The sequence below is a fragment of the Jaculus jaculus genome, chromosome 10, assembly GCF_020740685.1.
Source record: "Jaculus jaculus isolate mJacJac1 chromosome 10, mJacJac1.mat.Y.cur, whole genome shotgun sequence".
NCBI classification, from domain to species: domain Eukaryota; kingdom Metazoa; phylum Chordata; class Mammalia; order Rodentia; family Dipodidae; genus Jaculus; species Jaculus jaculus.
The window spans coordinates 68,287,071-68,313,494 of record NC_059111.1 but is presented as its reverse complement, the minus strand read 5'-3'; the positions used below and the strand labels follow the sequence as shown (position 1 = coordinate 68,313,494).

Sequence of the window (26,424 nt, the reverse complement as noted above, 5' to 3'; positions counted from 1 at the left end):
GTTCCAGCAAAGTGTGAGAGGATTATCCTTCCTGAAAAATAAAGTCTCCATTCTATCTGAAAGGTCAGTTAAGAGTTACCAGTGAAGAAAATATAGACATGTGCTTAAAAAAAAAAAAAAAAAGAGCCAGCCAGGTGTGGTGGCACATGCCTTTAATCTCAGCACTGGGGAGGCAGAGGTAGGAGGATTACCATGAGTTCAAGACCACCCTGAGACTACATAGTGAATTCCAGGTCAGCTTGAGCTAGAGCGAGACCCTAACTCAGGAAAAAATAAAAAAGCCCGGTGGGGGTGGGGAGGGAGAGAGAGAGAAGATAATGGAATGTAACATGTGATTCTGAATTGGATCCTATTGCTTGAAAGACAGAATTGGGACAAAACAGAAATGGGGCTTTGATAGTTAATTTCTGAATTTTGATATATGTTGATGGTGTATGGATTAATACAGACTGATGTAGAAATTTAAACTGGAAAACACAAACTAAACTGTTTAACAGTAATGACATTATCCTCAAGTTTTTCTGAAAACACAAAATACTCTTAGAGGTACTTTTTTTAAAATTTGACAGAGAAAGAAGAAGGGAGGGAGGAGGGACAGAGGGAGGGAGATAGAGAGCGAGAGCGAGAGAGAGAGAAAGAGAGAGAGAGAGAATGAATGCACCAGGACCTCTAGCCACTGCAAACAAACTCCAGATGGGTGCACCCCCTTGTACATCTGGCTAACGTGGGTCCTGGAGATTCGAACCTGGGTCCTGTGGCTTTGCAGGCAAATGCTTTAACTGCTAAGCCATCCTTCCAGTCCCTTAGTGGTATTTTTACATGATATTATTTCAAAATAAATTTGAATAAATAAAAGAGGCCTTAAGATAGCTACAATACACAGATATGATATGAATATAGATGAGTGTAGATAAAAAGTACATGTCTGTCACAAAACCTCCTAAACCCTCCAACCAAAGTCAAGTTTTGTGGCACTACCTTAAGCTTTCCAATGCAAATGACCCTTTTCCAGTTTAGTCCACTATTATCTCTTGCAATGATTTCCACAGCTGACCAGATAGATACCCATCTCCTTTCATCTAGCCATGTTATCTTTTCTTCAATCCATTCTCCTATTTCTTTCTTTCTTCTTTTTAAATGGATTCTTTTTATTTTTATTTATTTATTAGAGACAGAGTGAGGAAGAGAGAGAGAAAAAGTGAGAATGGGCACGCCAGGACCTCTAGCCATTGCAAACAAACTCCAGATGCATGTGCCACCATGTGCATCTGGCTTATGTGGGTCCTGGAGAATTAAACCTAGCTCCTTAAGCTTTGCAGGCAAGTGCCTTAACTGCAAGCCATCTCTCCAGCCCCATTCTCCTATTTCTTAAGCACAGAACTGGACCTTCTCCCATACTACACAGAATAACTTGGCTTACAAATCCAGGATATTTATCCTTTAATGATCCTTTTCAACCTTTACCCAGAAGTATCTCATCCCTTCAACTTGACACTCTAGCCAAGAAGTAACTTTCAGCCCCTTCAATGTGCTGTTTCTCTATAATTCTCTGCCAAAGACACCCCCCCCCCCGCATTCCATCTCACATTTTTCTCATGGAGCGAACAATCACTGTTGAAGAAATATCCAGTTTAATAAGTGAATGAGTGTGTTCATGGTATTTCCTAAACCATGGCTCAAGAGGTTTTCATTCACCCTACTGCAGCTTTGCACTGCATGGATTCTTTTTTTTTTTATTTTTTAATTTATTTATTTGAGAGCGACAGACATAGAGAAAGACAGATAGAGGGATAGAGAGAGAATGGGCACGCCAGGGCTTCCAGCCTCTGCAAACGAACTCCAGATGCATGCGCCCCCTTGCTGCATGGATTCTTATGCAGGATCAGTCAGCTCCTCAATTTCTCAGAATTTTTGCTGCTCTTGACTTGTTATAACCTGAGAGGCTGCCCTTAGCTTCTTTGGACATTCACCAATGACTGCACAGTCAATTGTTAGGCTCGGCTCTGCAGGGATGTTTCATATACAACAGAACCTCCAAAAGGGCTCAGGAACTAGTGAACTTTCCTGAGAAATGGCACAGACTTAATTTAAAAATATATTTAGGGGCTGGAAAGACTGCTTACCAGGTAAGGCACTTGCCTATGAAGACTATGGAACCAGGTTCCATTCCTCAGTACCCATGTAAGCCAGATGCACAAGTTGGAGCATGTGTCTGGAGTTTGTTTGTGGTGGCTGGAGTCCCTGGTGTGCCCATTCTCCTTCTACCTCTCAAATAGATAAATAAAATAAAAATTTAAAAATATGTATATACATATATATTAAGATGATATGACACTATGTAACCAGACTGGTCTTATTTATTCTTTTATGTAGTATTTTTCCTCAAAAGATTTTGTTTCGTTTTGTTTTTCAAAGTAGGGTTTCACTCTAGTCCAGGCTGACCTGAAATTCACTATGTAGTTTCAGAGTGGCCTTGAACTCATGGTTATCCTCCTACCTCTGCCTCCTCAGTGTTGGGATAAAAGGTGTGGTCATCATGCCCGACTTCTTCAAAATATTTTTTTTTTTTTTTTTTTTTTTTGGTTTTTCGAGGTAGGGTCTCACTCTGGTCCAGGCTGACCTGGAAGTAACTCTGTAGTCTCAGGGTGGCCTTGAACTCACGGTGATCCTCCTACCTCTGCCTCCCGAGTGCTGGGATTAAAGGCGTGCGCCACCACGCCCGGCCAAAATATTTTTAAGTAAATATTTTTTATATCTTTCACAGAAATTGTGACAGTCTGAAAAAAAGGGTATCATTTCTTCTACCAAGGTCTTGATAGATGCTTCATGAAGGGAGAATAATTTTATTTAATTGGTGAAGAAAATAATAGGAAAAGTTTAAAAAATGTTCCTAGCATCACAAAATTCTAGAGCCATAGTCAAATTAAAGTCTGTTAGGTTTCCAGATCCATTTCTTTCTAATATGAGTGAAAAAAGTATTCAGAATTCTCTCCCTGAGCAGTACCTACCTTTAGGATAGCATACTGTTATAAACAAAATGGATTTACTTATTGTTTTCCATTTCTTCTGTATGCCATCTCCCCTTTTGTGAATGTATGGAATTAGAGTAGAGAGTGTAACTGTGCTGATTTCTGGACTTGCCTCACTATGTAAGAAGTACACTGATTGTTTGCTAGCATTATGTTGAATATATCGAACTACCACATGGGACAGGGTGCCAGGTAAAACTTTGTTGATGTTGCTTTTAAGATGTTGTTGGTGTGCTTATTTCTAGTTCTGGCATTTCATTTTTATTCTCTTTGAAAGGCTTGGGGTGAGTATTATCCCATCACATCTCTCTATTGAAAGCACATGATTTTAACTCTCTAATTCCAAATAGTTTATTTGTGAGCTAAAGAAAATCTTTGTAATTAAGGCCTTGAAGCAACCTTTCAGCTTATTTTCACTACTTCATTACCAAATCCAAACCCATTCATGAGATCTGGAACGCAGTGCCTTCGTTCTCTGCTCTGATCTGATTTTCACTTTCAGCCCTGAAGCTTAACAAAGGAACAAACTATATGTTTTGTTGTATGTACGTATGTATGTATGTATGCATATATACACACATACATACACATACACACACATATATATGTGTGTGTATGTGTATAAAGAGAGAATATATGTATACATGCACATATACCATACACACACACACACACACACACACACACACACACACACACACCTTTTGTACCATAAAAGACAGTATTTTAAGGTTATACTACAATTCTGTCACTGAACATTAAAGGACTTTTTCATATTTTGACAAGGGAAAATATAAAAAAATTTTAATAACCACTAGCCTTGGTTTACAGAATACTCAGAGCAAATCACAACTATATATGATTGATAGACCTAGTTTCATTTCACAAATTAGAAAACAAGCCTGTCTTTGTAAGGATTAAATGGGCCTTACATAGTCTCTTCCTAATAATTAGCAGAACAACCATCTCAACCGAGGACAGTTAATCTCTGGATCATCAATTGCCAGTGAGTCTGTGGGTCTGCACAAGAGATCAGACATTACATGCTCTGCTGTTGTTGTTGCTGTGCACACAGAAGGTCACTAATGTGGATTATCTCAGATTAAAGTATTATTTTCTGATTAAATTTGTGGTTCAAGTTTCTAGGTACATAAAATAACCTTAAAGATGTTGGGGTTTTATATGCACACATGTGAATAATTGATATAAGGAAGTGAGGAGGGATCATTAGCATAACCCATATAAAGGCACATGAAAATAAAAAAATCTGAAAACAAAAGTGAAAGTATTTCATGTTCCTCTGTTTACTTTAAAGTTAAATTTTTCATTAGCTTTCTAACAATTTCTTTCCAAATTTCTACAATTCCTAGAAAAAGAAAGAAATATAATACATAATAGACAGGAAAAGGGGTTTAAAAACTGAGAGAATGGGAAAATATAAATTTAGAGAAATAAAAAAGATAAATGATGTGGTTTTCTATAACTACTTTGACTAATGAGGTGACAGATTATTTTCTATTTTAAAATGTCTTTATTAGTTTTATGTTTAACTGATTTGTTTCACTATTCAAAATAGAATGGCTAAAGAAAATAGTCTGGCTTTGACAAAGATTAATACTTTAATATTTAAAAAATAGAATTTTGAAAACAATCAGAATTCCAATTTTCTATTTTAAGGTATTTTTCTATATTTTATCTTTCTATGATTTTATTCTAGACATCACTTTTCTATTTCCAAACTTGAAAATTAAAAGGTTCTAAACCCCAAAGCATTATGGGTAGAAAATGACTATTAGTATTAATAAAAGCTCAATAAGGATGATTTATGCAAACTGAATATTTAAAACTAAGTTGTAATATACTTAGTTGTAAATGTAATGGAAAGTATCCAGTTTCCAAAAGCCATGAAATGTAAGATGCTCAGAAATAAAAAAATTAAACTCTAGGTACTTAAATATACTTATAGTGGTATTTAATAAAAATACTTAAATAAGTGGAAGGTCAACTCTGAAAGGATTATAAACATATAAATATGTTAATTCATGCAACATTAATGTATAGAAATGCCAATAATGTACTTCCAATAAAACCTTCAGTGCCTATTTTTGTTCACAATGTGGTAAAGTATTTTGAAGTTCTACTAGAAAAAAATAGAAAAAGCAAGAATCATGCAGCCAGGTCTAGTGGCACAGGCCTGTAATTCTAGTGACTTGTGAGGTTGAGAGAGGAGGATCATAGGTTCATGGAATGTAGAATGAGTTCAAGGCCAGCCTAGGCAGCTTAGTGGGACCCTTTCTGAAAATAAAAATAAAAAATAAGGATTGGGATGGAGAGATTGCTTAGTAGTTAGGTGCTTGTCTGCAAAGCCTAAGACCTTAGTTTGATTCCCCAGTACCCACATAAAGCCAGATGCACAAGGTGGGGCATGTGTCTGGAGTCTGTTTTCAGTGGCTAAAGGTCGTGGCCCACCCATTACTTCTCTTTCTGCCTGTCTTTCTTCTCTCTGTATCCCTTTACTTGCAAATTAAGAAATAAAACTTTTAAAAATAGGGTTATATCTCAGTGTCAGAGTGCTTGGATAGCATATGAGAGTCCAGTACTTGGAGAAGAAATGTAAAATACTTTTTGAAAAAGAAGAAATGAGAAAGCGAGAGAAATTGCTCCATATATTAATGAATTATTTTTGGCATGTGTGAGTGTGATATATGTGTCAATGTATAGTGCTTGCATGTGTGTGCACAGATGAGTGTGCCCAGTGTGCATGCATGTGGAGGCCAAAGAACTATGGTGTCCTCTATAACTTTTCCACTTTTGTTTCCCTGAGAATGTATCTTTCACTGCAACAATACCTGCCATGTTTTTATGTCATTAGTGAGCCCCAGAGATCCTCTTTCCATATAGGACTAGGGTTACAAGCACATGTAACCATGCCCAGATTTGTTTATTTTATTATTTTTTGTTTTGACATGGATGTTGGAGATCAAACTCAGGCCACCTCAAGCTCTCATGCTTACATGGCAAGTACTTTTACCCAAGAAGCCATTTCTAAATTAAATAACAATGAAATAGAAGGAGATAACCAGTATTGTGGTATTTGTGGTATATCCACGTGTGTATATGCAGGTGTGTCTACTCTGTGCACACATGTGTAAGGTCAGGGGAGGCCTCTATCAATCTGCCTTATTTCCTTGAGATAAGGTCTCTCACTTAAACCTGGAGCTTCTATCATTTTCATTTGGACTGGTTGACCAGCAAGCACCAGCAATCCTTCTGTCTCTACCTAATCACAGCACTGGGGCTATAGATGTGTGCAGAGGTGTCTGGATTTGTACATGGGTTCTGGAGATTGAACTTTGTTTCTCATGTAGCAAGCATTCTTACCCATTGAGCCATCTCCCCAGCACCAAGACCAATCTTTGACACAAGAAACTCAGAAATGGAGCTTGTAGAGGTAGATGTGATGGAGCACACCTTTAATCTCAGCACTTGGGAAGCTAAGGTAGGAGGATTTCTGGAAGTTCAAGGTCAGCTTGAACTACAGAGTGAGTTCAAGATCAGCCTGGACTACAGTGAGACCCCACTTCAAAAAACAAACAAGCAGAAAAGAAACGGATCATACGAGATAAAAGAATTTAGTGCTTTTGGTTCATATCAACAGAATTCTATTGAATGCTTATGTGTTAGTACTGTGATAATAGGAAAGGAGATGTAAAAGGTGTAAACTTTTTAGAAAGCAATTCAGTAATTTATATCAAGAACTTTGGAAAGCATATAATTTCATCAATAAATCTACTTCTAGGATTCAATTCTATAACATGGTCAGAAATTCATTTTTTTAAAGATGTTAATGGTATGTAGAGTTATTTGTGGCAATGAACCATTGCCTGGTGGTGGTATAAGTATTGTAACATCATGTGCAATGTATCTGTGGCAGTGCTGCTATAAACAAATCTGCTCATGCTGGATGTATAAAAATATAGCAAATCAGTATAAAATACTTGGGGACAGATAACTATGTTACTAATTTATACATGTACTATGTTAAACTTTTAATTATTATTTTGGAGAATATTTCTTCTACTTACAAAACACTTTATTCTAAAAATATGCCATGTTATACCTGCAGCTGCCTTGTACCTCATATGCTCACCACATCTCTAAACTATCATTTTCTCTTGTGCTTGATTTAATGTTTGCTTTGTCCAACATGATTCTAAAAGCAAGAGGCTATTGATATATGCATCATCCAGCCTAGGTGTGTGGTAGGCTTCCATCATCTAGGTGTGTGTAAGTGTACTACTTTATCATGTTTGCACAATAAAATTGTCTAGTTAATGCATTTCTCATAATGTATCTCTTCCTTTACATGCATGGATCCATATTCATAAAATAGAATGATCTATAATATTGAGAATACTAAAGTACAACTGCACGAACAGTAAGTGTGGATAAGCTTCACAAGCACACATTTGTTACTGAAAATGCTTGACATAAAAATGTACCCATTACATGATTCTATTCACATGTTACCTATACATACAACTATCTAGGCTGCTACAGAAGTCAGAATAGCTTTGTAAGTTGAGTGAAGTGAAAAGGATGGGCCAGTAGTCTAGGAACTTGAACTTTGTTTAATGTATATTAAACTTCACATTTCAAGCATAAATATTATCTGTCCATGTGCATTTGTGAAGGCATCAACATGACCAACATAATGAACACATGTGTAACCTCCAGTTTCCTTGAGCAACTCTGCAACCAATTCCCCCCAAGAAACACTTGCCTCCTATTGCTAAAGGTTTGCATGTTCTACACTTGCATATACTTTGCATTATGCAGCATACTCTTTCATTTTGGCTGGGTACAGGTATGGAGTGTAGTGGCTGGGTCATACTAAAGCTACCCATCTGGGGACTGAAGAGATGGCTTAAGTTAAGTTGCTTGCCTGTGAAGTCTAAGAACTCCTATTGGAATCTCCAGGTCCTACATGAGCCAGAAACAGTGATGCAAGCAATGTTGTATATGCACACAAGAAGGTGCATGCATCTGGAGTTCATTCACAGTGGCTGAAGGCCCTGACACACCCATCCTCTCTTTCTCCCAAAATAAATTGAAAAAACAAAACAAAACAAAACAAAAACCACTCATTTGGCTGCCTTGCAGACGCAGCTCTCCTTAGTAGCTGGTTCCTGTCAGCCATGGTCAACCCCGTGTTCTTGGACATCACCATTGACAGCAAGTCCTTGGGGCTGTTGCCTTCAAGCCGTTTTCAGACAAAGTTCCAAAGACAGCAGAAATCTTTCGTGCTCTGAGCACTCGAGAGGAAGGACTTGATTACAAGGGGTTGTGCTTTCACAGAATTATTTCAGGATTCATGTGCCAGTGTGGCAACTTCACATGCCATATGGCACTGGTGGCAAGCAAGTCCATTTGTGGTAGTTTGATTCAGATGTCCCCCATAAACTTAGGTGTTCTGAATGCTAGGTTCCCAGCTGATGGAGATTTGGGAATTAATGCCTCCTGGAGGCAGTATATTGTTGTGGGCAGGCTCATGAGTTTTAATAGCCAGTTTCCCCTTGCCAGTGTTAGGCACAGTCTCCTGTTGCTGTTGTCTACCTGATGTTGGCCAGAGGGCGATTTCCCCCCTCTGCTCATGCCATCGCTTTCCCCTGCCATCATGAAGCTTCGCCCTCGAGCTTGTAAACTGAAATAAACTTTTTCCCACAAGCTGCTCATGGTTGGGTGATATCTACCAGCAATGTGAACCTCACTGCAACATCATCTTTATGGGGGAAATTTGAGGATGAAAACTTCATCTTGAAGCACATAGGTCCTGGCATCTTGTCTATGGCAAATGCCAGTCCAAACACAAATGGTTTCCAGTTTTTCATCTGCACTGCCAAGACTGAGTGGTTGGATGATAAGCATGTGGTCTTTGGGAAGGTGAAAGAAGACATGAACATTGTCAAGGAAGTAGGATGCAAGACTAGCAAGTAGGTCACCATCGCTGACTGTGGACAACTCTAATATGGTTGGCTTGTTTTATCTTAACCACCAGACCATTCTTTCTGTAGCTCAGGAGAGCACCCTGTACTCCATTTGCTCACCATATCCTGGACTCTTTGTGCTCTCACTGCAATTCCTTATGTTCTACATTTTCCTTATCCTTCTCCAAGTCTAGCCAGACTGCAAAGTTTATGATTATGAGTAAAAACTAAATACCAAAAAATTACCCACTTGTGTGCTTTAAAAACTGCCAAAATTCCAAAATGACCACCCCATGTTCCCTTCCCACCAGCAATGTATGCAATGACATGTGTGATGGTCTATCTTCTCAGTGTTAGCCATTGTAATGTGGGTATCAGCATGTATGGAGCACTGACTTATCTGTTCCTAATAACTACTGATGCTGAACATCTTTCCAAATGCTTACCTACCACTGTATATGTTCTTCAACTAAATGTCTCTTCAAAGCTTTTGTCATTCTTTTAAAATGGAGCTGCTTGTTTTCTTATTATTGAGTTTTGAGAATTCTTTATACTCTGGATGCAAGGCTTTAAACAGACCTTCCAATTTGAAAGATTTTTTTTTCATTTTTAACATCTTTTAAAAGGTAGAATTTAATACTGATTAACTCCAAATTAAGAATTTTTTTGATTATGTATCATGTATTTTTTCAAATTTTTTATGTAAGAAGTTTTTATATAATCCAAGACCATAGTTTTTGGTATGTTCATATTCAGTCTTATAGATTACCATGTTACATTTAAAACGGCCACCCATTTTGAGTTCAGTGTTGTATACTGTGTCAGCCATGGACTGAAGGAAGGAGAAAAGCAGGTATGATGGCAGAAAGACAAAGAAAACAACCAACCAATTTCCTGATACACAGAACTCAAGGAGGGAGAGTGCTTCAGGTATAGGAAGCTTAGGATGTCAGCATGTGCATGGGCAGCAATGCAACAAATTTGAAAAGAAAGGTCACAAAGCTTGATAGTGAGGTTAGCTGGGGTCTTTATGACATGAAAGTCAATACAATGTGGAAGGCAGAAGCCACACTGAAATGTATTAAAACACAGCATGGATGGTGACGAGAGACCTCAAATCACTCTGCAGAAACTCTTGGCAAGGGAAAAAACAAACATATATGACAGTGAATTCAAATAATTCAATTCTTCTGACCTTGGAGCAAGAGTGGGCAGACAAGATTAAAAGGACAGCCTGGAAATAACTGATGAATCCATGCAGATGAGGAAGCTTGAGAAGGCCATCAACTGGGGCGATAGAAAATGAGAAGGAAACTGAGTGGAAAAAGAGGCGTTTTGTGATTGTGACTAGGGAAGCTCTTCTAAGCCCTTGCTCAACTTTCCTAGCAAAATTAGGGAGGAGGTTATCTACGGAGACTAAGAAAGAAGGGGCTGATGCTGGTGCTCGAGAAGAGCGACAGGGTTTGGAATCAGTGCTGTGGGAAAGTGGTGGGTTGGAATCAAATGGAGATAAATTGTGGTATTATCAAGGAGCTTTGCAGAACTCATAGACAAAGAATCTATTTGTAAGTTTCATATTTGCAGTGTTCCCTTTTCCTTGGCTGCCAAGAGTTAAGCAATGGCAATAACTACAACAAAAAAAACAAATGGTTAAGTCAGTGGTACTATAACTATTCTGTTCTCTAGTATTCCACTGTCTCACAGCCCTTGCGTATCTCACATTCTCTCTTCACTTGTCTTTAGACTAACAACCTGTTTGGCATGTCAACCAGGCTCCACTCTACACATGGAGACACAGACACTGAGAGGATGGCCCCTCCAGAATGTTCAGTTAGCTGGAACTTGAATCTAGATCTTTTCATTCTAATTTTGGTAATTACTATTCCTGTTATTTCTTTCTTTGAATTACCATGCTTTCTCCTGTTTTCAACACTTCATTGCTGTTCTTATTATTTCTTCATAGCTTTCCAGTCCACCCCCATACTCCTTGCTCTGCAGAATCAGGGGTCTGCAGAGACATGATGAACATTATTTGAACCAGTGGGTCTCCTGGGAAACTGCCCACAACATGGTTCAGTTTGCTGGCAGCAAAAGAACTCACTATCAAGTTGCAGTTACAGTTTCCCATTTAGAATGAACTCTAGCCTGATTCTCAGTTGTTTCCTCAGGGTCTATGGTAAAGAGAAATCAAAAGGAATGAGAAGAACAGCAGTGGTAGAGCCAGGAGGACCCAGTGACTGGATTCTTCTCTAACACACCCACTCCACTAGAGTCCTTTTATAATGACTCTTCGGGAAGGGCTGCAGAGCTGGTAATGGCCTGAGCATTTCAGCAGTTACCTTCCCATGCATATCCTCCCTCTACTCAGCTTTCGAAATTCCCCCAACTAAAATTAAGCCTAAGAGTGTGGCATAAAAATCATCATTATGATAAAACATTAGACCAATCCCAAAACTGGTACCTTTATTTTGCCAAGGATGACAACACAAAAACTCTGTTTTATAGTATGTTTGACAGCTAGTATAAAAATTGAGAATGGATGAGTGCCAAGTATCAGTCTTGCATATGTTGAACACAACAGTGTTTTTTTAAATGCAGCTCCTTCTGACCTTGAAACAGTTATTTTCCTACTGTAAACTATGATGCAAATTAAGCCATTTCTATTCTTATTTCCAAGTTTGCTGCATAAAGTAAGTGTTTGCTTTTCAGTCAATTGACAGCTAATGCTACATGTTTCCCTACAACCCATCTATACTCCCTTAGAGTATTTCATGATTAAAATTCACAAAGAAAAATGTAATTTTCCCTTTTCATAGTTCTCAAAAAACAAATACCTTAATATGTGTATAAAGTGGGTTTAAAATGTACACTTGCATTTTTTTCTACAAAAAATTACTAACTTAATGTATTAGAGTTAAACATAGCTATGCACTTCTTTTTATAAACATTATTTCGAAAGCAGATTTTCAAAAGCTAATTCATGATAAAACTCATGCCTTTTAGTTTACACTTGTTATATAAACAATTATTTTTAGCAGACCACCACATGTTTCTACGAGCTAAGTGATACTGCAGAATAGCAAAATCTTGCAGATCAGAATTATAATGATATTCCACTTTGAAACATGAAAGAAACAGTGAATAAAAAAGGTAAAATTCCTTCCTTTTAAAAAGACATCTTCTGTTATATTTAATCCACTTTCACACAGTTTTTCTTAATTACACTACAGCTGTCTGGTAAGGCACAACTGACCACTTCCGTCATGAAAACAAACTGTACCCCACCATCTAAAGTTCTCGATTTAAAAGCAAATGTTTTTGTGAGCCCAGAGAAAACGGGCGCAGCTGCTCCATTTCACGAGGCAGGCACCTCCACTCCATTCAGCTGTGAAGAATGGCAATGACTGTAAATTGTTCTTCCTGATCGGTTCCACAATAAAAACAAACCACACTACTTTCAATTTTTCAAAGCCATTTTTTTAAGCCTCCAGTACATTGGAAACAAGAGTTGTGTTCTTCTGATTCATGGCCTTTGATTTCTACATAAATGTCCCTGTATGCATGTAAAAACAGGTCCCTGCAGGATACTCACAGACTGTATATATTAGCTTACCAGATGTACCAGAAGATAGAAACGCCATCAGCCTACCTTTTAAAGCAAGATACTATTTAAGAGCTTAAACTGCCTGTGACTAAAGGCTGGCTGCAAAGAACATATCGTATGTAGAGAGCATTAGGTAGTTCATGAGAAAATTTTAGCATGCTCACAAAAGGTACAACAAATGGTTTTGAACTTGTGTTTTAACAGATTCTACTAGAGTACAAAATTAAGGTCAAGGCACACATCTGCATTTTATTATGAAATAGCTTGCAATCTGGTAGTAGCTAAAATGATTGATATAATTTTCTTTTAAAAATCTTCTATATGTTCCCATTTTTTGTACAACATCCAAAAAGTCACTATTATTTTAACTTGAAGGCTCTAAAGCAATTTTTTTTATTTTTTTATTTTTTTTAAATTTGAGAGCGACAGACACACAGAGAAAGACAGATAGAGGGAGAGAGAGAGAATGGGCGCGCCAGGGCTTCCAGCCTCTGCAAACGAACTCCAGATGCGTGCGCCCTCTTGTGCATCTGGCTAACGTGGGACCTGGGGAACCAAGCCTCGAACCAGGGTCCTTAGGCTTCATAGGCAAGCGCTTAACCACTAAGCCATCTCTCTAGCCCTAAAGCAATTTTTAATCACACATTTAGCAATTTTTAAAAGTTAAGAGTCTGCTTTCCTATATTTACATATATCATATATAATTTACCTATTTACAAACATGAAGCACTGTGCTAATATGTAATATATATTTTAAAACAAAATATACAATAGTTAAGGATGAAATAAAAGTAATTTACATCACACAGTTTGCACACTTCCAGTGAGTGCTCTTGTATGGCTCTTGGGGCATCTCTTCCCTCCTTCCAGCCCTGGGAATCCTAAATGGACCATGCCTAATGTGAGGCCAAGAGATTTCCTTAGTAGCTTTGGAAGAATTCTTTGATTGCTGTAAACTTCTACCTGACCTTAAGAAGATGTTGTGCATGTATATATATCTGAGAACATAACCAATCTATCTCAGACTCACCCCTCATTGTTGTAATGGAAGTTAAATGTAAGCAAACCTGGGAATAAAAAAAAAAGGATCAAATCTAGGAATCTCCACTTCAGTGGAACAACTGCTGCATGAAACTATCAGTGATTCCCCTGTCACACAAGACAACAATCACCTAAATCAACAATCATGTTTCCTTTGAAAATAACATTCTACAGTGAGTGCTACAGTGATTGTACTCATAACTACACTGGACTCTAGCTGTCCATATGTCACCTGCTTACAATTTACCTTTCCAGATTAATTTACAAGCCCCCCCTTTTTTTTCTGAAACCTTAGCCATATGTGATTTCAAGCAAAGATAGTTCTCACCAAGTAATGACTTTAGTTTAATTGGGGCCTATGAATAAATTGATGCAACATACATTTTATGGAGTATATGCAAATTAATAAATTTTTTCCTAGAAATTGGCAACATGATTATTCTTGTCCTCAAAGAACTCAAAGGAAACTTGAAAACTGGCCCAAATTTCACATGCACGTGCATGCATACACCTACAAATATACTTTCTATTTGCCTCATTTCTCTGTGGCCACTTGCTTTTAAGCTCCTTTTGAGGTCCTCTTTCTCCTGCATTCTCCATGGAGTCTGTCTCTTTTCATTCCTTCTCTAGGGGAACTTATTCAAGATTTTAATTCCATGTACATATATATATATGCAAGATGTCTTTGATTATGAAAACTATTTCTAAAGAAAACCATTCTTTTCTTGAACTATATGAACCATCCATTTCATGCTTCCAACTGTTTACTTGATTTCTTCAACCAGAGAAATGTCCCAACAGCAGTTAACCTCAATATTTCCAAAAGTGATCTTATTCACCTTTGATAATTATGGACAATTATATTATCCACAGACCCTACTCTGATGGGACTCATCGTGGACTTCTGCCTTATTCTCAACTCGTGTAGGCAGGCATTCAAGGTCATATCAATTCTCCTAATGTCTCCCAAACTGGCCTCTTCCTCTCCATCACCACAACTTTTCTTTCCTTTTTTCTTTTTCACCACAACTTTTCTACTGCATTTTCCCTTTAACCTGCAAAAATTTCAGCCTTTCAACACTCACCTTCATCTGTTTAGTTCATTTCCCCCCAGGCCAGTGTACTTTAGATCCTCTTCCTATTCTGGAATCTATATTATCATTGTAACTAACAAGCTAAACTATTTCCAGAACTGACCACACTCCTTCCTGTATAAACATCTCTTGATCTCATCTACTTCCTTCTATCTTTTTATTATTTATGGGACATCCAAGAAGGAATTCCAAAGTAAATCTGAAAATCCTAAGTCAACATGCTACCAAGCTCTGAGCTGCATACAAAGCAGGCACTGGATAATCATTTGATGCAGCAAAAACCTACCTTATGAATGAGGCAGCCTCTCTAAGGTATATGAAGATGAAAACATCAGGGGTATTGTCACCTGACAATACTCCCTGCTCATAGGCATATAATAAACTTGTATATTACCTCCTGATTTCCTTATTTTCATAACCAATTCAATCAAAATCTTAAATTATATTTATAAAGTTCTCTATGACTTAATTAATAAATATAAAGGGCACTTGTATTGAGATTTTTGTGGAAGTTCAAGCCACCTAGATTACCTAATTGACAAAGCAAACTTAAGGAGTTTCCATTGAGGCTTCCTGTCTCTAGAACCTGCACCATATTATCCTGAAATAAGTATTGAATATATGCACAAATGTGTATATTATGGTATAATAAGCTAGATTTCTGGGCAGATATATGGCAGGGGACATTTAGGCTTGTGTTTCTGCTTCTCCTTTTTTGGCCCAGAGTCCAGCAACCATGACACAGTGGTCCTTTCCAGCTCCCCTCATTCTCACCCTTCCTTTTTATCAGCTCCTTCTGTACACAGAGGTATAAAGACACAGACCAGTCACTCAATCATTGCAATAAACATTTTCTGACCAACTTAAATGTTACAGACATGGAAGAAAATACAAACATGCATAAAATGATAAGCCTATTGTCTGGGGAAGAAAAAAAGATACATCTGATACATGCATAAAATTATTAAATACAACATAGCAAATGCTATCATAACCAATTCAGCAATAATAAAACACTGTCTTAGGTGTGGAGGATCTGTCAAGAAAGAAAACAGGAACAGGAAGAATAAATGAAGCCAAAACACTGCAGCAGCAACTCCTCCAAAGCAGGAGTCCTCACGGCTGCCAAAGAAGCTTGCATGGTCTCACCTGGAGAAGAAGAGGGTTCCAGCATACTGTCCTGGAGAACAAACTGCACAGACATGAGAATCATGGATGTTACCATAATGCCATTCTGTTATGTTTACTGAGAAAGAGGAAACTGCTCTCAGAACATGAGGCTGGCAAAATTGTTCTCTTTCTTTACAAGAATGAATGCTACATGTCTGATTCAGAAAGGCTGTTCATTGTTTCCCAGGTAGGAACAGAAAAATAAAATTTTATAGACAGTAATTTGGATTAAATTTTCTCTTTAAATATATTTGCTAAGGCACTAGGTGAAAGAAACAAATAGAAAGAATAAATAAGTAAGCAAAAACAATTACAAACCCCAAAAAATCGATTTACTGGCTATAAGCTGCTGGAATTATGACTAAGAAAAAAAAATGCTCAGAACTCTTACAATAAGGGAAAAATTAGAAAGAAAAAGCTAGCATGTTCCCTTTACATTAGGAGAATAACATGTGGAAGAAACTAACATTTTTGCAACAAAGAGAAGGCCAGCAATGAGAACAAGAGCAAGAGAAAAAGCATGTACTTAAGCGGGAGAAGAGCTAGCATGTAGGGACTTCATCTGGACCCTGTTTCTCACTTGTGTTGTGACCTTGGACAAGATACTTGTCTCAGCCTCTTCATACGCATTAGGGTGGTTTAATAAAAGTATCTATTTCAAAAATATTTTGAGGATTAAACTCATAAACACAAGTAAGGGTCTCACAAATGGCACTTAATCCCTGACTGTAAACTGTCACTGTTGTGAACGGATAGTAGTAATTGTAGCTGCATGACTGGGAACTGAGTGCTGTACTACAGAACCCACATTAGCCACCGAGGAGCTGCTGGAGGACGTTTATCCTCATTCAACTGAATGAAAATGCTGCTTTCCAGCTATTTCAGAGTTGAAATCAAAATAAACATGCTCAGCAATGTAGAATGCTTAAGCCCACTTTTGGCTGAGAGCTTAATTTTCTGGAATTTACAATAAATAGTAGTGGCCATCTCTGAAGCAACACACTCATGCCATCTCTTCAAGGTGAAAAGATTTTAACAGACAGCTTGGAATAGGTGTTTATATGTCTCCAGCCTGGAGAACATATGAAAGTAGACTGGCAAGAATGCTTAACAAAGCCACCAGTATATGAGTTACTAGGCAAAGTGTCCAAAACATCTATAACTATGCCTGGAACATGACAGGATCTTGATATTCCTATGAAAGTGATTATGGTTTAACATGAAATGTCCAAATCTTATATAAATGATCAAATGAAAATTTATAGAGAAATAAATATACATTTAAATAATAAAAAAATGACCTACTGAGAAAGTTTGTAAAGTAATAATACCTTTGAGCTTTACATGAAGTACTGAGTTTATCCTCAACACTAATCAGTTCAATATAAGACATCTTAGAGAACCTGTCAATAGTGTAAAGAGGGTTGTATGTTCAACCAAAGTAGCACTTGGATCACCTAGAAGAATAATTCAACAAGAAGCAGTTATGGACATATAAATTATAAGGCTCTGGGAATCCTTTTATTATGAGCCACAGCAAGTATTATCTAGGCTAGCACCTGGTGTACTATTTCTAAACTATGCGAGAATCTGTTTTATGCATGACACAGTTTGAAACTTAAGGTAATATTAGTATATTAATCAGATGAACTTTAATGATGAACGGTAGAAGTTTTACTCCCTAATATAAAATGTCCTGCATTTATAAGTAACAAATAGTGATATAAGTAACTGTGGATATAAGTCACAAATAGTGCTTCACTGAGCATGGTAGGATACTCAAGAACTTTTAGCAAAATAGATTTTTAAAACTTTATGGAATTGACTACATATATACCCTCAAGCAAGTAAATTTGCTGCTTATTTTTAAGTTTGCTCTATTATAATCACATGTGCTAGCACCATCATGGTCACAATTTTATCAAAGTAAGGAAACTGCTACATTTGAATTCTAACTTAAGAACCTATCTTAGCACTGGGGAGAAAGCTATGTAGATTAAGCATTTGTCACAGAAGTATGAGTAACTTAGTTCAGATCCCCAGAATGTATATAAAAAATGTGGAAGCCATGGCATGTTTTTGCAATTCCAGCATGCCTATGCCAAGACAGAAGCAGAGACAGGAGAATTTCCTGGAAGCTCATGGACCAATTAGCTAGAGAACAGAATAGTTAACAAGAGACTCTACTTATAAATGAGACTAAATGAGGACCAGTGCCAAAAGTTGTCCTCTGACCTCTACATTCATGTCCTGGCATATACACTCACATGCACACAGACAACGAAAAACAAAGTCTATCATAAAGTACTATGTTCTACCATTTATTATATACACATGGACTACTTCCTTGGCTAACAATTTAACAAGTATATTTCTAAAGAAAACATATCCAAAAGACACTAAATACAGGGGAAATAAGAAACTATGCTTATCAACTGCCCAGTAAGCACTTCTCTTAATATTTATGCCCTTATATTAATGCTACTCTCACTTTGGTAGAGAATCTTTTCTTTTCAGATGGCAGCGACCTTGGGACGACTCAGAAGGTATCATAGTGCTGGAAAGAAGTGACTAGAGTACCAAGTAACATCTCGATCATACCTTCCAAGGCTCAGGGTCTAATGCGGAAGAGGTGGCGGAAAGAATGTAAGAGCCAAAGGAATGGTAGGACTCCTTACAACATGCTCCCTCCAGACATAAAATGGCCTCGATATCCATGACCTCATAGTGCCTGGCACTACCTATACAAGACCATCATAAGAGGAGGAAAAGACCATGACATCAAAATAAAAGAGAGACTGATTGAGATGGGGAGGGGATATGATGGAGAATGGAATTTCAAAGGGGAAAGTGGGGGCGGTATTACCATGAGATACTTTTAAAAAAATTATTATTTATTTATTTATTTGAGAGAGAGAGAGAGAGAGACAGAATGGTGCGCCAGGGCTTCCAACCACTGCAAATGAACTATAGATGCATGTGCCCCCTTGTGCATCTGGCTAATGTGGGTCCTGGGGAATCGAGCCTCGAACCAGGGTCTTTAGTCTTCACAGGCAAGTGCTTAACTGCTAAGCCACCTCTCCAGCCCAACCATGGGATACTTTTTATAATCATGGAAAATGTTAGTAAAAATTGAGAAAAAAAAAAGAAACTATAGTTACTTTCTAGTTGACACTTTTTCCTCTGCTTTCTTTGAGAACAGAACTCACACCAATCTTTCCCCTTCAGTAAGTTTCCTGAGCATTGCTGCTCTCATCAGTGTTACCTCTGACTTCCATCCTCATCCCATCTGCCTACTCAACTGATAGGTTAAGTGTACAGCCCTTTCTATTTTTACTCTATTAACTGTTTATGACCCATCTCTTCTGACAAATGAAAGTGATGTGGGAAGGGAGGGGTCTTATCTGTGTTGTGTACCATACCTATATCCCCAGGCCTTTACATAATGCTTAACCCAGAGTCAGAACTCAATATATATCTGGTAAATGATTTCTTTTTTTCTTTTTCTTTCTTTCTGGTTTTTTTTTTTTTTTTTTCCAAGGTAGGGTCTTGCTCTAGCCAAGGCTTGTGGCCTTGGATCCTCTTACCTCTGCCTCCCAAGCACTGGGATTAAAGGCATGTGCTACCATGCCTGGCTTCTTTTTTCATATATTTAATTATTTGAGAGAGAAAGAGAGGCAAATAGAGAGAGAATGAATGTGTCAGGGCCTCCAGCCACTGCAAATGAACTCCAGTTGCATGTGTCACCTCATGTGTCTGGCTTACGTGGGTCCTGGGGAATCACACCTAGATTCAATGGCTTTGCAGGCAAGTGCCTTTAACAACTAAGCCATTTCTCCAGCCCTTATTTCTTGAGCAACGAAAATTATTGTGTATAACTAGAATGTATCTTAAGGCCAAAGGCTACCTCATTCATAGTATGTATTGTAGGCCTAATGTTGACTGTAACACAGAGATGAAGCTCATAAAAAGATTGGTCAGTTAAAATTAAACTCGTAACCTAAACAATTTCTAATCTTAAAAGGCAAGTTTTAGCACTTTGATATTAATCTTCATAAAATACTCATGTTGGACAAAGCAGAAAGAAAGAAAAAGAGCAACAGGGAATTAAATTTTAGAACCATAAACAAAAGCAAATATAAATAGATGAACTGGAAGTGGGAGAAAGAAGGTGTGGTGGTTTGAGTCACATGTCCCCATAAATTCATGTGTTCTAATGGCTTGAATGCCAGCTGGTAGCAATTTGGGAGTTGGACCCTTTGCTGGAAGTGTGTTGCTGGGGATGGATCGTGAGGTTTATTAGCCCTACCTTACCAGTGTTAGTTGGCTCACTCTCCTGATGCTATTTTCTACCTATTGGCATGGAGGTGATATCCAGCCTCTGCTCATGCCATGCTTTTCCCTGCTGTCATGCTGCTTCCCCTCAAGACTACAAGCTAAAATAAGTATTTTCCTTCTATCAGCTGATGTTGGTTGGTGCTTTGTCCAAGCAATGAGAAGGTAACTACAACAGAAAGGTAAAGGGATAAATGTGATACCAGGGAGGGGAATGTTGGGGAGAAGAGGGAGATGGGATAAGGGCAGGGGAAGGGAATTAAAAAAATGCCACAATGATTGCTACCTAAATCTCTGTATGCCAATTAAAAATAATTATAATAAGTAAATAAATATTGAGCTGCAAAAATATTAAATATGCTTTATCTACTTTTCATGAGTTTTGATAAGTAGCAGAAAACAAAAATTTAATCTAAACTAGAACTTTTCTAAAACACTAACAGTTTCTGAGGCAAGGATATGACTTTACTAAATATCATTACTATTCAGAACTGGAAGATTGTACTAGAGACAAATGGAATATTTTGAGAGAAAGATTTCATGACAAGATTAAGAATTTGGCTAATGGAGGAAAAGGAACAGGTACAGAAGCAGTGAAGTGATAAAAGACAAACTACAAGCAAGGGTTATACAAAATTCAAAATTCAGTGAGAAGTTTGTTCTCATGGACATAAATGGAAAACTGTGTTTCCTTAGACTTGGGAAAGTAATACTAGGAATAGGAATTCAAAATTTACACATAAGGAGCCAAAATGTACCTGTCCTTCAAACATATTAAGAGCTGGAGCAAAAAGAGAACCATCAGCAGAAGGCAGTGACAGTGATGGTGCAAGCATGCAAAGACCTGAGACAGGACAGCAGGTCCAATGAGGCTAGAAGGAAGTGTATTCAAAAGACAAAGTGGGCCAGCTATGAGACAAGAGGTAAAGAAAGCAGTCACAAGATTCTAAAAGCCTAGATCAAAAAACATGCTCAGAGGGCAGGGTACCTGGCAGAGACATCTGAGTGGTTCCTAAGTGTATACTCTGAACCACAGATGAAAACAAGGAGGCAGAGTCATCTTACCAGGATCAACAGCAATGGAAATATGACCTCACTGTTAAAACATGCTGCTTCCAAGCAATTCTAGCACTGCTGCCAAAGTAGGAGATCTTTATGAAGCACAAAATAACTTCAGGTAATGCAGCTCCTATCATTGCCTTAACATGCTATGTTACCAGCTGTTTAACTGGCTAGAAACTGACAGCTGCTATGAAAGCATCCACTCTATTACTACCTTCACTGGTTCTCAGCTTAACCTAAACAGATTTGTCTTCTATCAAGTTGTTTCCATGTGAAGAGTTTCATATTGCTTTATTTCTTAACCAAAGAAAAGAGGTTTTATTTTTTAAATCTTTTTCTTAGTTCACTATCTGCTTACTATAAAACTGTAATGGATTTCTTTCTCCTTTCCTTTTGTTTTTTCTTTTTTGAGGTACTGAGGATTGAGTCTGTTGCCTCACACATACTAGGCAAACACCACCGACCTGTACTCCAGCCCCAAGCATTGAAATTTCTACTTTCCAAATTACTCAAAATATTGACAGCTACTGCTTTAGAAGTTATTGGGCTGGTATAAGACAAATGTGGTCTTACTGTAATGTGGCTTCTGCTACCCTACTTTATTGTAAGTCATTTACAGGAAGTCCCCTTGAGTAGCAATGACTGTGAATGCCACATCCCATTGAAACTCTGTATCTGTTTTGCTGTCTGATATTACCTTGACGCCCTTTCAGCATTACTGAGCATTTTTTCCTACTGAATATCAATTTTGGGTTATTGGGTCTCTGATGTGTTAGCTGGCATTTTCTTAGGCTGAATCTCACTATATCCAGAAACAGTTTAAACCTTTTCAGATATGACTATGATACTTCCTGATTTCACAATAAGAGATGATTCTCAAGTTTATTACTATCTGTAAAACCAGATGATATACTTCATTTATGATTTTAGATTTTAATGAAAATGCTAAAGAAAACCAGGTCATATGTCTTCACAAAGAAGCTGTGTCTTATCTCAGTAATAAGGAACTTCTTCAGTTAGTATATAACTCATCTCTTTTTTAGGTCAATAAACTTAAATTGCCTTAGGTATTATACAAGGCTCAAGTTTATTAATTTTGTATCTAGCTTTAAACAAAAACTAGCATTATATTTCAGTAATGCATTAATACATAATGTATATACTTAGTTCAATTTTACTATTTTTTTTTTACTATTTATTTTTACTATTATTTTACTCCTTTTTATTTGCATTTTGGTTTGTTTTTGAGACAGGTTCTCATCCTGGAGCCAAGTCTTGCCTAGAATTCACTATGTAGCCCAGGCTGGCTTTCATCTCATAGTGATCCTCCTACTTCAGCTTCCCCAGTGCTGGGATGACAGGCATGAGCCATCATGTCTGCCTCTTTGTTACTGTCTTCTTCATTTTTTTGAGAAGAAGTTTATGGAAAGTCAATATTTGTTTAAATAAAACAAGAATAATATTTCAATTTAAACTTTAGATATTTAGTTTTGCAATGACGATGAAAAGAAGTAATCAGTTTTAATAAAGTAAAAGCACCTTACTTAAATGTCAATGACTAATAGTCAATATTTTAAACACTACCTAATTGAATTTATGAAAGCTATATATATTTTCTAATAGGTTATATATAACTTTTATTTCCTGTGCCCCAAATATATTTTAAAACATTATATGGCTAGAGAACTTCAGGATATTTATTTCCTCAATACTGGATTTCTATAAACATAAAACTCCTGTTCTATATCCTTGTTGATTTAGTATCAGACTATTTTTCTGTACTTACAATAGTGCCAGCATAGAAGAATTTTAAAATCTAAACATGCTATTTTATTCAACATATTTAAAATTAAATTCTGCTAAATCAATCATACCTGGTATGCTTTTGACTCAAGAATCCTTGGAAGAAAGCACATTCTAATTCAAATAAGGAAAGTGAAGGGTTAAGCATATTCAATTTAGGAAAGAAATATGACCAGTCCATGGATGTGGCCCAGTCTCCACTGATGTTTACATAGGGAATCCTGCTCTGTCTGTACTATATTACAACCCTTGTCATCACCTGCCCTGAAGCAGTTACATATGTGTCTACTTCCACTAAGCCAGCATAGCCTGAAAGGCAACAGCAAACTGAAACTTTTGTATCTGTCCCAAGGCCTCCCATAATGCTTTGCACAAAACAGCCACACAATAAATGTTCCTGAAATTATCAGAAGAGCAAAGATCTTGAGCTTGCCTTGATATACAAGCTCATTGAAGAAGGAAAGGAACCATAACTTACACAAAGGAACCTCAAGTGGAAACATTTAAATGTGGTGGGATAAAGCTAGTCACTCATGCAATTGAGCAATCTTCAAATCCAAAACCAAACTCTAAAAAAAAAAAACCCAAAAACAACAAACAAATAACAACAACAAAAACTCTTTCATTCTTCCCTAAGTTAGAAGCTGGGAAGCTTCACTATTTTGTTTGAAAGTTTTTTCTGAATGAGACAAACCCATATGAAGGGCCAATGTAAATAGTTTGAATAATATTTTCTCTCAGTGTTGCCATAAATGAACAATGATAAATAGAACAACAGTGTAGGAATTCCACAATAAAGAGGAACCCATTGTGTAGAAAATATAATCTCAAAAAAGGAACTATTTTTAAGATAGTTTTAAGTTTCTAATTCTAGCACATTTGAGTGTCAAGCTGCCAATGAGTCAGTCTCCTAGAAAACCCTGAAACTGATATTTCAAAGGTAATACAAATCAGTATGAAATTATTGTGTACCTAATTCATACAAAAGAACAAGAAAGAGAAAAGGGCTGCAAGGTGTTAGAGAGAGATGGTTCATTGTTTGAGATGCTTGCCTGCAAGGATAAGTATCTAACTTCAACTCCCCAGTACCCATGTAAAGCTAGAAGCACAAGGTGGCCCATGTGTTTGTAGTTAATTTGCAGTGGCTAGAGGCCCTGGCATGCCCATTCTGTCTTCTCTCTCTCTGTCTCTAGTAACTACTCTCTCAAATAAATAAATAAAGAATATATTTTAAGGAAGGACTACAAAGGTGACTGACAAATATGACAAAGGTGACACGAAGAGGGAAGACAATAAAAGTAAAGCATTGGCCAACATTCTCAGATGCCACAAAGTGTAGAAAGCTGAGATTCTAGAAGAAAAGATAAAATTCTTACTGAGTTAAACACAAACTATTAGAATGACTAAACAAACAAGCTTCTAGAAATGTCCATGTTTAGAATGATTCCCTAAGAAGAGGTCCCAGTTCTGTAATCTCCCAATTTCTTCATTTTCTACTTATTTTAACAAATGAGATCAGTCTAATCACGCTCACATATTTATAAGGGTCATAGACAGGGTAGTATAGGCTGTGTGATACACAAGGGTTCCACACCTGAAAGGGGAGGGATCTTTGCATCATAAGTTTGTATACTGTTTTTAAAAACAGCTTCCCAGCAGGTGGCAGTCAAGTGCAAGTATTTATCTACCTACCTACCTACCTACCTACCTATCATCTAGCTATACATTTGTGTGCATATGTGGGTGCGTATTATATATATTATACACACACATATATGTTGCTCACACACTACAACTTCTTTTTTAATATTTTATTTTTTAATATTTTATTTATTCTTTTTTAATATTTTATTTATTCATTTGTTTGAGGAAGAGAGAAAGAGACAGATATACAGAGAAAATGGGTATGTGAAGGCCTCTAGCAAAAGCAAATGAATTCCAAACGCATGTGCCACCTTATGCGTCTGGCTTACATGGGTACTGAGGAACAGAATCTAGGTCCTTAGGTTTTGCAGGCAAGTGCCTTAACCACTAAGGAATCTCTCCAGCCTAACAAAACTTCTTAACAGAAATAAACTGCAATGAAAAAGAATCACCTGTTCTTAATTCAGAGTTTGTACTGAGTGGACTACAGTAGCTCTGGCCTCAAAGTTTCCTATTTAATTTCCAGATATCATTCTGGCTATAGCCACTACAAATCAAACCATGTAACATCTTGCATTAGCTTCCAAATGGATCCCAGTTCCTGCATACTTTGGTCTATCTCCAAAAGACCTACAAACTTCATAGAGAGGAATCTAACTTTTCTGTGAAAGAAATCTTCAGTGGCTCTATGTTGTACAATTTTGTCAACCCAACACTGAGGGTCCCTCACATACTGTCCTGAACCTTCTCTCTTAGTCCAGCTTTTCACTAGTCCCCAAAGCTGCCCCATCTCCAGCCAAACCTATTTTCTTTCTTGCTTGTGCCTGTCCTCCCCTACCTTGCTAATTTCCTTCCTTTCTTCCTTCCTTTCTTCCTTCCTTCCTTCCTTCCTTCCTTCCTTCCTTCCTTCCTTCCTTCCTTCCTTCCTTCCTTCCTTCCTTCCTCCCTCCCTCTCTCCCTCCCTCCCTTCCTTCCTTCCTTCCTTCCTTCCCAGCCCCTACCTTGTTAATTTCTTCATGTAATTTCCTCTACCTAGAATTCTCTCTACTCTTCCTGCTAGTTTTAAACTACATTCAGTAGTACAAGTGAGGGAGAGGCTTTAGAATGGAATACTGTTCATAGCAAGCACACACAGCCCCTGGACTTTGACTGGTGTTCAAATTACATGTTGGTATATATGAAGATTATTTCAAACTTAACATAAAGCAATGACTATTTTTACTATCCTGCACAAATACATGAATGAGAAGTTTGGGCAGAGCTCAGAACTTCAAAATGAGAGGTAGCTCTGGGATATTGGTATCTACCTAACAAAGGACAAGTCAGCTTCATTCAAATGGGCAGTGGCTACAGAGTTGAGCTCAATGAGGACTGTCAACAAGATCATTTACAGAAATGGTCTCTTCAGCTTGCTGGCTGCAAGCTGTGTAAGTGATAACTCTGGGCTCCAAGGATGAGTAGAGCAGAAGCTGTGCTGTGAAGTTGGGAGCCACAGTCTCTGCCATACTCCCAATGGCTAACACTGTCATCAAGGCTGTCACACACAAGAGGAAAGAAGATGGGCACCACTTCACTCAGTGGGAGAGTCAAAGAAGATGAAGCCTTGCTTTAACACTAAAACAGCAGAAAGGGTGAGAGGAGGGAGGCTTTCACCC

General features: G+C 37.5%; 1 protein-coding gene and 1 pseudogene across 5 annotated transcripts in view; one reads left to right on the top strand and one right to left on the bottom strand.

Moving 5' to 3' along the window:
* Umad1 (UBAP1-MVB12-associated (UMA) domain containing 1) overlaps nt 1-26,424 on the bottom strand; it is a 250,458-nt gene that overhangs the window by 80,748 nt on the left and 143,286 nt on the right. The gene's annotated exons all lie outside the window — the stretch shown is intronic.
* LOC101597879 lies at nt 8,228-9,056 on the top strand (annotated as a pseudogene).